Below are 13,789 nucleotides of genomic sequence, written 5' to 3' on the forward strand. Positions count from 1 at the left end.
ACAGGCCCTGGACTGGGAGTGTGGCCTAGTGGTAGAGTGCTTGCCTCATATGCATGAAGCACTGTGTTCATTTCCCCAGTACCACATACATAGAAAAAGCCAGTGCTGTGGCTCAAGCAGTAGAATGCTAGCCCTGAGCTCAGGCCCCAAGACTGGCAAAAAGAAACAAAAAAAACAGGCCCTGTGGGTCAAGGATGTAGCTCACTGGTAAAGCATGTATCTGGCATGTGCAAGGCTCTAGGTTCCATCCCCAGGATTAGAAAAAGCATCTCTTCCAGGTGGTTCATGCCTGTAAGCCTAAGCTCTCAGGAGACTGAGATCTGAAGATCACAGTTCAAAGCCAGCCCTAGCAGGAAAATCCATGAGATTCTTATCTCCAGTTAACACCAAAATCTAGAAGTAACACTATGGTTCAAAGTGACAGAGTAGTAGCCTTGAACAAAAGAGCTCAGGGACAGGGCCCAAGCCCAGAGTTCAAGCCCCACAAACGACAAAAAGTCTCTTATTTTAGTCCTTACCACATGCTACCCTCTGCACTTAAAAACACTAACTGTGTCCTTCACACTTGTTCAGGGTAGACTTACACCCACAGATAAGAGAAGGAAATCTGGGGCCGGGAGTTTGGCCTAGTGGTTAAAGTGCTTGCCTAGCATGCATGAAGACCCGGGTTCGATTCCTCGGTACCACATACATAGAGAAAAAGCCGGAAGTGGTGCTAAGGCTCAAGTGGTAGAGCTCTAGCCTTGAGAAAGTCCAAGGACAGTGCTCAGGCCCTGAGCTCAAACCCAGGACTGGCAAAAAAAAAAAAAAAAAAAAAAAAAAAAAAAAAAAAAAAGAAGGAAATCTGAGCTTGGGAGATACTATAATAACTTGTCCAGGCCACAGAGCCAGTATATGGTTGAGTTTGTTTGTGCTAAGGGCTTGAGTGCTGTCCCTGAGCTTTTTCACTCAAGGCTAGCACTCTACCACTTGAGCCACAGCTTCACTTCTCCATTTCCAGCTTTTTTTCTATTTTATTGAGGAGTCTCACTGATTTCCCTGCCAAGACTGGCTTCAAACTGTGATCCTCCAATTCAGCCTCCTAATTAGGTAGCTAGAATTATAGGCATGAACCCTGAATACCTAGTTGCTGAGCTAAGTTTGGACAAGGGTGTGTTTAAACGGTCCTGCTGTTACCTACTGCATGGCTCTCCATATTTTCAGCTGTGCCCACTTCTAGTTTCCAAGAGTGCCAGTGCCCTCATTCCCAAAGCCTTGACTTCCCCTGCCCCTGCCCCCCCCCCCGCCCAAACTAAACATTTCCCATAGCAGGTTCCCTGTAGGGTCTCTGTAGATGTCCTGGCTTTGACTTTCTTTTTTTTTTTTTTTTTTTTTTTGCCAGTCCTGGGCTTGAGCTCAGGGCCTGAGCACTGTCCTTGGACTTTCTCAAGGCTAGAGCTCTACCACTTGAGCCTTAGCACCACTTCTGGCTTTTTTCTATGTATGTGGTACCAAGGAATCGAACCCGGGTCTTCGTGCATGCTAGGCAAGCACTCTACCACTAGGCCAAACTCCCAGCCCCCTGGCTTTGACTTTCTGGTGTTAGCTACAACAGTAACTATTCAGCTTCCCATTCTCTACAGTTACTGACAGCTCTCATTCACCTTGTCTCTTCTTCTTGCCTTATTTGTCCAGATTTAAAATTCTGCTGATAGAGCCAGGAGTTTGACCTAGTGGTAGAATGTTTGCCTAGCATGCACAAAGGCCCAGATTCGATTCCTGGGTACCACATACACAGAAAAAGCAGGAAGTGGTACTGTGGCTCAAGAGCTAGAGTTCTAGCCTTGAGAAAGCCCAAGGACAGTGCTCAGCCCCTGAGTTCAAGCCCCAGGACTGGCCAAAAAAAAAAAAAAAAGTCTGCTGATGTAATTTTAGCAAAGTTTGACAAAGCAAACATTTATGTTTAATCTGCTGTGTTTAACTAGAATGAGTAGAGAGTACAAATTTACAGTGATACCCATTTGAAATATTATGTGATTCTGATTCGTGGAATGCAGTGAACTGAGAGCGAGGATAAGACAGTTGGCCTGGGGTTTTGCCAAGTGGATTAAGAAGAAGGACATCAGGACCAGGAGTAGAAGACACTGAAAGTGGAGTGATTGAAACAAGGGATTATGAAATGAAGCTTGAATAAGTAAAGGCAAGAAAAATAAAGAGGGCTGGGAGTTTGGTCTAGTGGTAAATGCTTGCCTAGTATGCACGAAGCCCTGGGTTCGATTCCTTGGTACCACATACACAGAAAAAGCTGGAAGTGGTACTGTGGTAGAGGGCTATCCTTGAGAAAGCCCAAGGACAGTGCCCAGGCCCGGAGTTCAAGTCCCAGGACTGGAAAAAAAACAACAACAACAGAAGTGGAGCTGTGGCCCACATGGTAGAGTGTTAGCCTTGAGAAACAAAGAAAATGTCAGACTAAAACAAAAAAAAAACCCTCAAATACAGTACACAGGCCCATGAGCAACACACCCACATATACACATGGGTGTGCACTCAGGAACCTGAGATTTGAGGATCCCGGTTCAAAGCCAGGCTGGCTATGGTTCAAGGGGTAGGGCGGAGCTCAGGGACAGCAACCAAGCCCAGAATTCAAGCCCCACAACCGACAAAACAAATAAACAAAAGAACAAAACAGAAAGACTTGGTAAGATAAGATCGAAGAAAGCCCAAGGACAGTGCCTAGGCCCTGAGTTCAAGCTCCAGGACTGGCAAAAAAAAAATAGAAGTGGAGCTGTGCTCAAGTGGTATAGTGCTAGCTTTGAACAAAAGATGCTCAGGGGCAACATCCAGGCCCTAGTTCAAGTCCCAGGACCATCACAACAAAAATTTAAAAAAAATTAATACAGTGAAAAATCTAATTATTTCTGTCATTCACACAGGTAACAATTTGTATTGAACTCTTGGGGATCCTTTCAGAGTTTTTGTTTTTGTGTTGATAGTGGTGGAACTGTGGTTTGAACTCAGGGCCTGACATTTGTTAAGCAAATGCTCTACCACTTGACATTGCTCAGGGTCAGCCTCAGACAGATATCTTCACACCTATACTTACCACATAGTTGGGGCCACAGATGTGACCAGATGCTACCTTGCTTGGTTTATTTGTTAAGATAGATAGTTTCACTAACTTTTTACCCAGGTGGGTCTCAAACCACAACCCTCCAGAGATCTCTGTCTTCTGAGTAACTGAGATTATGGGTATAAGCCATTGTACCTGGTTCTTTCTGACTTTTTAGTGCAAATATTAGCAAACATGAACTTATTTTCTTATTTTCTCCCTTATCACACAAAAAATTTCAGGCAATCTTTCTTTGCATCTTCCTTTTTTCTCATTTAACAAAATGCAGATGATCTTATCATATTAGAACATAAAGAACTTCCTCATTTTTTCCTGTGACTTATATTTATTTTTTCATATATTTTTATTGTAATTAATAGAAGGGTTACATTATATTCGCAAGATAGGTGCATTACTTCAAATACATTGATACCCTTTCTCATGTCTTGGTCCCAATTTCCCTCCCCCCCAGCCCCCAAGAACTTCCTCATTTTTTAATGTAACCGCTTTATTAAGATATAACGTATGTACCACAAAGCATATCCCTTTAAACTATATAATCCAGAGGACTTTGGTATATTCACAAATGTGTGTAATCATCATCACTACCTAAGTCCAGATATTTTATTCACCCCAATAACAAATACATTAGCAGTCCTTACCTGGTTTTCCCACCTCTAACCTTTGACCACCATTAATCTGCTTTCCATCTCTATAGATCTGCCTACTCTGGGCATTTCACTTAATAAAAAGAATCATGCCAGATGTGCTCTTGTGCAACTGGGTAAGTTTTTATTTGTCTTACAAAAATGTCTCAAGGTTCATGTAGAATATACTAGTACTTCTTTCATTTTGAGGCGACAGAATCTATCCATTGTGCTGTATTTTATTTCTCTATTTATCAGCTCCTGGGCATTTCCACCATTTGGCCATTATGAACATTTGTGTACAAGTTTTTATGTGGATCTGTTTTCAATTCTCCTAGCTACAAATCTGGCAGCAACTCTATGCTTGAACTTTTTTTTTCTGGGGGGGATAGAGGGAGTGATACTAGGGTTTAATTAAACTCAAGAGCTTTAAGGTTGTGAGTTAAGTGTTTAGCCATGCCTCTAGTTCTGTTTAATCTTTTGAGAGGTTGCCAAATTGGTGTTTGTTTGTGTGTATGTTCATTTGTTTACCAGTCCTGGAGCTTGAACTCGGGACCTGAGCACAGTCCTTGGGCTTTCTCAAGGCTAGGGCTCTACCACTTGAGCCACAGCACCACTTCTAGCTTTTTCTGTATATGTGGTACCGAGGACAGGAATCGAACCCAGGGTTTCATACTTGCTAAGCAAACACTCTGCCACTAGGCCACGCTCCTGGCCCCACTTCTGGTTTTCTATGATTAATTGGAGATAAGAGTTTCGCTGACTTTTCTGCCCAGTTGGCTTTAATCTACAATCCTCAGATCTTAGCTTCCTGATTAGCTAGCATTATAGGTGTGAGCCACCAGCACTTAGCCACTTTACAGAACTTTTTGAAGTGTACAATGGTTAAATAGTCTTTGTGCATGCTAGGCAAGCACTCTACCACTAGGCCAAACTCCCAGCCCATCCCAAATTGTTTTCCAAGGTGGCCACCAGCAATGGATGAGGGCCTCAATGGCTCCACATTCTTGCAGACATTTGTCTTTTCTTTCCTCGCCATCTGCACGTTCAAGTTTGGCCAAGACAAGCAACAATGATAAAGTTGTATAGATGAACAAGAGTGCATGTGGCTAAGCTTCAGAAATTTAGGGGTTAAAAAACACTATCTGAGAGCTGAGCTTGAGGGCTCATGCCAGTAATCCTAGCTACCCAGGAGGCTGACCATCTTGGGACTGAGAGACTCTGAACAACTAGAATAGAAAATGGGAAGCGATGCCAAGGCTCAAGGGGTAAGGCAATAGCCTTGAGCTGAAGAGTTTAAAGACAACGCCCAGGCCCTGAGGTAGGGTGGTAACCCTGAGTCCAAGAGCTCAGGGACTGCACCCAGGCCCAGAGTCCAAGCTCCAGGACTGACAAAAAAAAAAAAAAACCACTATCTCAGGAACCAGGGATGTAGCACAGTTACAAAGTGTTTGCTTGCATGTGAAAAACATCTGTTAAATCTCCAATCTCACACATATACATATACCAAAAAATACCCAGTATAATTTCAACTTAGTTAATGTCTATTAATTAGCATTTCTGTAGTAATGAAGGGCTTCAAGATCTCACCATCTCATAACAACAGAACAATACAGTTTGGAGGTAGTCCCTGGTTTGGTTTGGTTTTTTCTGGTCCCAGAGCTTGAACTTAGGGCCTGGGCACTGTCCTTGAGCTTCTTTTGCTCCAGGCTATTACTCTACCACTTGAGCCACAGCTCTACTTCTAGCATTTTGGGTAATTTTTTTTAAACAATGGGTTTGTTCTCTCTTATGGTTTATGTTTATGGCAGTGTCTGGATCAGATGGCCGTATTCCAAGCACCAGACTGAAAGAATAGCTCCTACAAGAGACATACTATTCTCAGGACAGAGAGAAATGAACAGAAAGCAGGAAGAAACACTCAGACAAATGCATGCATGCACACATTCATATTCTCTCCCTCTCTCTCTCTCTCTCTCTCTCTCTCTCTCTCTCTCTCTCTCTCTCTCTCTCTCTCTCTCTCTCTCTGTCCTGGGGCTCAAACTCAGGGCTCTATCCCTTGACCCATAGCACTACTTCCAACTTTTTCTACATATGTGGTACCAAGGAATGGAATCCAGGTCTTGGTGCATGCCAGGCAAGTTCTCTATCACTAGGCCAAACTCCTGGCCCTCTCCTCCTCCTCCTCCGCCTCAAAACTTCTGCTCAAACCTAGTATGTGGCACATCTGCTCAAATCCCATTGACCAAAGGAGATGGACAACTGGGTTCTCCCACATGAGGGTGGTGGGTGAAGATGAAAATCCTCTAACAAGACCATTGGACACAGGCCCTAGGGGAGCTCACATTGCTCCAGCTTGTTCTACAGTGGCCTTTCACTCACTGACAGGCCCATGGATACACATGCTCTGAAGGTTCCCTTAGAAACACACCTCGATTTATATTCCCCTATTTCTTCAACCCGACCTCTTCCTCACAGCACTTAACATAACTCAAACCTCTCCCATGGACATGTTTTTCCAAACCCACTCCCCTTTCTGGAAGTTATCTGTCAGTTACCTCTACTCTTTTTTTCCTCTCACCTCTTCCTCAGTTCACCACTCTGCAGCTTCCTCCTTCAAGCCACCAAGCATTTCCCTGCCTCCACAGTCAAAAAACACAGTTCTTCTTTATCCTCCATGAGTCCTTTGGAACCGCCTGACATCTTGAAATATTTCCTTTTTCTGGCTTTCTCTCCAATTTATCCTTTCTCTCCAATTAGTCCTAGCACCCTTTGCTTTTCATTTTTTCTCTGGCCCTTCTAGAAATGCTAGAGCTCCTCAAGACACTGTCTCAGGCCCCCTGTATGCCACTAGGCAATCTCACTCATTCCTAGGGCTGCATGTGGGTAACAGCTCCATTTCAGACCTTTCTCCAGAGCCCCTGAGCCCAGAAGCCACCTGCACAACTTGGAAGTATCAGAACAGATGCTTTATATTCATCACTAGCCCAAATATAACTAAGGCAATACAAAAACATAAATGCATGCCTACTTACATACATACATATGTATGTATATGCATATATGCATATAGTGTGCCAGTACTAGGGCTTGAACTCAAGGCCAGCACAATGCCCCTTAGCTTTTGTGCTCAAGGCTGGCACTCCCCTTAAGCTCCACTTAAGGCATTTTGTTGGCTAATTGTTGGTAAAAAGCCTCTCAGATTTTCCTGCTCCAACTGACTTCAAATCAAGATACTCAGTTCCCAGCCTCCTGAACAGCTCCAGTTACAGGTATAAGCCACCAGCATCTAGCCCTAAGCATGTGTTTTGAAATTTGTGCCTGTCCTGGGGCTTGAACTCAGGGCCTGGGCGCTCTCCTCAAGCTTTTTTGCTCAAGGCTAGCACTCTACCATTTGAGCCACAACTCCAGTTCTAGTATGTGTGTCAGTGTGTGTGTGTGTGTGTGTGTGTGTGTGGCTAATTGCAGATAAAAGACCAACAGATTTTCTTGCCCAAGCCAGCTCTGAACTAAGATCCTTCTACTTCATCCTCTTGAGTAGTGAGGATACAAACACGAGCAACCAAAACCTGGCTCCCTATGCACGCTGTAAAAGACTGAAAAAGACTTCAAATATTAATTTTAGTTATTACTAGATGTTGACGATTTTCTGTTATATACGTCCATGTTTTCATGATTTGTGCAATAATTTCATATTACTATGAAACTAAAATAAAGGCTCTTTTAAATAAAATATTGAGGAATTGAGGAGCCAGAATGCTAGGTTTGTATTTGCTCAGCAGTATATTGCATGCTAGCATATGCAAGGCCATGGGTCAATCACTGGCCTACAAGGAAAGGAAAGGAAAGGAGAAAAGGAATTCCAAAATTTACACACTGACAAAATCAAGAAATAGCCTTAGAAAGTTGGCATGGTGGTACATGCCTGTCATCTTCACTCTCTAGGAAGCATAAATAGTAGGTCTAGGTTAAACAAGCACAAATCAAAACCCTGTATAAAAATAACCCCAGCAAAAATGACTAGGAGGCCGGGTGTGGTGGCTCACGCCTGTAATCCTAACTACTCAGGAGGCTGAGATCTGAGGATCATGGTTCAAAGCCTGCCTGACAGGAAAGTCTATGAGGCTCTTATCTCCAATTAACCACCAGAAAACCAGAAGTGGAAGTGGTGTTGTAGCTCAAGGGGCAGAGTGACAGCCTTCAGCTAAAGAGCTCAAGAGGCAGCACCCAGGCCTAGAGTTCAAGCCCCACAACCAAAAAAAAAAAAAAAAAAGACTAGGAGTATAGTTATAGTGATATAACACTTGCCTAACACGTGTGAGACCCTGAGTTTAAACCCTAGTATTATTCTCCCTAAAAGAATGTTCCTTGAGACTAGAGGTATGGCTCATGTGGCAGAGTATTTACTAAGTGCAAGGTCCTGAGTGTAAACCAAAAAAAGAAAATGTTGCTTGTACATCATTCAGTTTCCCAACTTCTCCAACTACTGTCATCAAAGGCCTAGAGAGTAGTAAAGAGAGCCAGAAACTGCTCATTTCTATTACACAACCCATGCTATCTCTCAGAGCAGAATGGGTTCAGCCTGTTCAGCAAACATTGACTGTCTACTTCTGCTAACTAACTGACACTACCCCAGTCACTGTGTTTGTCCTGCGGGCTCCAGCTAGTGGCCAGTTAGGGAGCCTAGCATGAAGTCTGAAGGTAGGATCTCCACCATAAGTAGAGCACTGGCCCAGGAAAAGCAGGGCTGCAAAAATGTTTATTTTTGAACTCAGACAATGACAATTGCTGGCGGGGTTGTGGAGAAAAAGGAACCATACTACACTGCTGATGGGATTGTAAACTAGTTCAGCCACTCTGGAAAGTAGTGTGGAGGTTTCTTAAAGAACTGAAAATTGACCTTCCCTAGATCCTGCCATACCACTTCTGGGCATCTACCCTGAATATTATAACCCAAGATATGATAAGGACACCTGCTCAGCTATGTTTATCTCTGCACTATTCACAATAGCCAGGCAATGTAAATAATCCAGATGCCCTACTACAGATGAATGGATTCAGAAAATGTGGTATATATACACAATGGAATTCTACATAGCCAACAGACAAGACAAAACAATGGCATTCACAGGGAAGTGGATGAATCTAGAACGAATCATGTTGAGTGAGACAAGTCAAGACCAAAGGAACAAAAGATGCATGGTATCCTTAATATGTGGCTATTAGATCCAAACAGTACAAGAGAGAGGACTCAATATTTGCATACCCAATGCTATGCACATGGTATTGGAAATATAAACATAACTACATAGACATAAAAACCTATGACTCTATAGACATAATGTTTTATTTCATAAACTAATATGTATCTATTATATATAAACCCTTACCCTAATTTTGATTATGTTCTAAAACCTAAGTGCCAGTGATTGTATATAGAGATTCCCTTCTTGAACACTTGTTTGTTAAACATGTCATTTGAAATATGATATAAAAATCAATGTTAATAAATTCTTTAATTTAAAAAAATGTTTACACATTTTCCATAGCATGTCTTTTACCTTCAAAAAAAAAAAAGTTGAAAAGGAGACAAACACAGTGATGCATGCCTGTAATACCAGCACCAGCCTGAGCAAGGAGGATCACAGGTTCTAGGCCAAGCTGGGCTACATAGTGAGAAAATCACACACATAAAAATGTAGCTGGGACCGGGAGTTTGGCCTAGTGGTAGAGTGCTTTGCCTAGCATGCACAAAGACCCGGGTTTGATTCCTCGGTACCACATACATAGAAAAAAGCCAAAAGTGGTGCCGAGGCTCAAGTGGTAGAGCTCTAGCCTTGAGAAAGTCCAAGGACAGTGCTCAGGCCCTGAGCTCAAGCCCAGCACTGGCAAATATATGTATATATGTATGTATATACATACATATATACATATATATTGTAGCTGAACACTAGCTCACACCTATAATCCTGGCTGCTCAGGAGGCAGGGATCTGAGGACCATTGTTTAAAGCCACTCCAGGCAGGGAAGTCTGAGAGATGTTTAGCTCCAATTAGTTTCCAAAAAGCTATAAGTGGAACTGTGGCTTAAGTGGTAGTGCACTAGCCTTGAACAGAAAAGCTCAGGGACACCACCCAAGTCCTGAGTTCAAGCCCCAGGACCATCAGGCAGATGAAAAAGGAAGACAGAAAGAGGGGGGGGTAGGGGGGAAGAGAGGGAGGAAGAAAGAGAGAGGAAGGAAGGAAGGAAGAAAGAAATAAGAAGGGAAGGGAAGAGGAAAGAAAGTGAGGAAGGAAGGAAGGAAGGAAGGAAGGAAGGAAGGAAGGAAGGAAGGAAGGAAGGGAGGGAGGGAGGAAGGGAGGGAAGGAGGGAGGGAGGGAGGGAGGGAGAGAGAGGAAGGGAGGGAAAGAAAGAAAGAGAAAGGAAGGAAGAAAGAAAATTTTCTGATTTTAAATACAGATGAGAGCTAGGAGTTTAGCCTAGTGGTGAGAATGCTTGCCCAGCATGCACAAAGACCAGGGTTCAATTCCTTAGTACCACATACATGGAAAAAGCTGGAAGTGGTGTTGTGACTCAAGTGGTAGAGCCCTAACCTTGAGAAAGCCCAAGGATAGTGTTCAAACCCCAAGACTGACAAAAAAAAAAATTATGTTTGGGCTCTGGTGGCTCACATCTGTAATCCTAGCTACTCAGGAGGCTGAGATCTGAGGATCAAGGTTCAAAGCCAGCCCGGGCACAAAAAGACCTGAGGATCTTATCTCCAATTAACCCCTAGAAAATGGGAAGTGGGACTTGTCTCAAGGGTAGGGCGGTAGCTTAAAGCTGAAGAGTCAGGGACAGTGCCCAGATCCAGGGGTAGAATGGTAGTCTTGAGCTGAAGAGCCCAGGGACAGCTTCCAGGCCTAGTTCAAGTCCCATGACTCACAAAAAAAAAAAAAGAAAAGACATACAGTGGGATAAAAATAGCCTCTTCAATAATTGGTATTAGAAAAACTGGGCATCTACATGCAGAAAACTAAAAGTCAAATCCTATTTGTCACCATGCACTAATATCAATTCAAAGTGGATCAACCTCATCGTCAGACCCAAAACTTGAAACTACTGCAAGAGAGAGTAGGAGAAACATTAGAACTTAAAGGTATAGGCAGAAATTTCTTAAATAAAGTCCCAGAGGTACAACAGATAAAAGAGACTCAACAAGTGAGACTACATAAAGTTTCTGCACAGCTAAGGACATTCTTACTAAACTACAAAGATAGCCAATAATATCCTATACAAGGAGCTCAATAAACTTACCCCTCCCAAACCTAATAAACATATCATTAAATAGGCGAGGGAAATAAGGAGAGGCTTCTCAGAAGAAAGAAACATATGAGGAAGTGCCCATCATTCCAGGCCACAAAGGTAATTCAAATCAAAACAACCTAGAAAAATTAGGCTTGATGGCTCATGCTACTCAGGAGGCTGAAATCTGAGGATCATGGTTCAAAGCCAGCATGAGCACTAAAGACCAAGAAACTTTTTTTTTTTTTTGCCAGTCCTGGGCTTGAGCTCAGGGCCTGTGCATTGTCCTTGGACTTTCTCAAGGTTAGACCTGTAATCCTAGCTACTCAGGATGCTGAGATCTGAGGATCAAAGTTCAAAGCCAGCTTAGGCATAAAAAGTCTGTGATACAAAAGACTTTGCGTTTGCCAGGCACGGTGGCTCACACCTGTAATCCTAGCTACTCAGGAGACTGAGATCTGAGGATCAAGGTTCAAAGCCAGCCCCAGCACAAAAGGACCTGAGACTCATATCTCCAATTAACCTCTAGAAAATGGGAAGTGGGGCTTGGCTCAAGGGTGGGGTGATAGCATTGAGCTGAAGAGCTCAGGAACAGCGCTCAGGCCTAGTTCAAGCCCCATGATCTACCAAAAAAAAAAAAAAAACTTTGTGACTTTTTTGTTGTTGTTGATGATGATTCTGTCTTTTTTATCTTATATATGGTGCACAGAACTCGAGGGGAAAAGGATGAAAAAGTACAGCAGTGTAGCCGAGGAGAAAAGGATGAAAAAGTATAGCACTGGAGCTCACTAGACACTGATGGAAAGTAAACTGTACAACTTATGAGTAGAGACAATGAGGAAAGGACTGGGAGAGAATCAGGAAACAGAAGACACTGTATGAAAGGAAATGCACTCATTACCTGACTCATATAATTGTAATCCCTCTGTACAATAACAATAAATTCATTTTTTTAAGTGATCACCTCCAATATCCCTCAGGTTGTAGGAACTGGTGACATTCACACATGAGCTGAGTGAGCATGGCAGTTGATACCAACTAAAAATTCAATGGCACAGATGCTATTAAAATTTTAAAAACATGGGCCAGGAATTTGGCATAGTGGTAGAGTGCTCACCCAGCATGCACAAAGCCCTGGGTTCAATCCTCGGTACCACATACACAGAAAAAGCCGGAAGTAGCACTATGGCTGAAGTAGCAGGACACTAGCCTTGAACAAAAAGTACCCAAGGATAGTGCCCAGGCCCTAGGTTCAAGACCCAGGACTGGCAGAAATAAATAACATTTAAAAACATACTCTATCTACAAATGCAAAAAGATAACTATATAAGGATGCTCATTATTCCATTGTTTATAAGCAAAAAAAGTGAAACCTAAATGTACATCAAAATGTAGCTATATAAATGAAAGAATAAACATAAATTTGGATACAATAAAACAGTTTGGGAAAAATTTTTCAGTATTTTTGTTTCATTTTGTTTTCTTTGAGTCATAATTTCACTATGCTCTCCAGGCAGACCTCTAAACTTCTGGGTTCAAGCAATCCTCCTGCCTTAATCTCCTGGGTAGCTGTGGCTACAGACATGCACCACCTTGCTCATCTCTTGCTATGAAACAACTTTCTAAATATTTTTATTGTCTCTAAGTAGTGCAAAGCTGTCATTCAATAAATCAGTTTATGAGTACAGTGTATCTTTCTCTATCATCCCTCCAAACATTCTCTCCCAACCTACCCCTTTCCTCATTTTTCTTAATTTTGTAGGATACGTATTGAATTTTTTTGCCATTCAACAAAGCAGATAATATATGTGTGTAAATATATACATATATATATATATGAGAGAGAGAAAGAGAGAGAGAGAGAGAGAGAGAACATTTTTATCTCTCATTCCTTTTTTGTTTTTATTTGTATTGGGGCTTGAACTCAGAGCCTGGGCGCTGTCCCTGAGCTGAACTTTTTTGCTCAAGGCTAGCACTCTACCATTGAGTCTCAATGCCACTTCCTGTTTTCTAGTGGTTAATTGGAGATAAGAGTCTCACAGAGTTTCCTGCGTGGACTGACTTTGAACAGTGATCCTCAGATCTCAGCCTCCTAAGTAGCTAGGATTACAGGTATGAGCCACAAGTGCCCAACTCATGAAACAATTTTGTTATTGCTGGTCATGGGACTTGAACTCTGGGCCTGGGTGCTGTCCCTGAGGTCTTTTGTTAAAGGCTGGTGCTCTACCACTTTGAGCCACAGCTCCACTTCCAGTTTTCTCGTGTCTAACTGGAACTAAGAGTCTCATGGGCTTTCCTGCCCCAGCTGGCTTTGAACCAAGGTCCTCTGAAGTGTCTCCTAAGGAGCTAGAATTACAGCCACCAGACCAGAACTCTGCTATTTCTGTCTTTTTATAACCTAAACATTTTCTTTTGGTATTACCACTAATTTTCCTAAACTCAGAACTTGATGCACGTTAAGTAGAAATCAGTACTTACAAGTAACAAACTTTTCCCCTGGGAAATGCACTTTGCACGGCCCAGGGCTGAGTAACTGTTTTGTTTGCCCAGGGTTATTTGGATATTTATGACATTATTTGAGGGCCATAGAAGCATTAGGCTTCTGTTCTGTCAAGTACTAAATGATTCCACAGGGGCTCTACTCAGCCAGACAGGAGTGGGGAACAAAAAGGGTTTTCCAATCAAAGGCATAAGACCTCCAAACATTTAAAGGGCTCTTTAAACAAATTTCAGGAAATGGAAACACAGGGGTTTTCTGTATGTGATGGTG

At 42.6% G+C, this 13,789-nt stretch overlaps 1 protein-coding gene across 2 annotated transcripts in view; it reads right to left on the reverse strand.

Annotated features, from left to right (window-relative positions):
• Nucleotides 1-13,789, reverse strand: part of Csad (cysteine sulfinic acid decarboxylase) — a 31,766-nt gene that overhangs the window by 16,366 nt on the left and 1,611 nt on the right. The gene's annotated exons all lie outside the window — the stretch shown is intronic.

The sequence above is a fragment of the Megascapheus bottae genome, chromosome 2, assembly GCF_031878675.1.
Source record: "Megascapheus bottae isolate mThoBot1 chromosome 2, mThoBot2.hap1, whole genome shotgun sequence".
NCBI classification, from domain to species: Eukaryota; Metazoa; Chordata; class Mammalia; order Rodentia; family Geomyidae; genus Megascapheus; species Megascapheus bottae.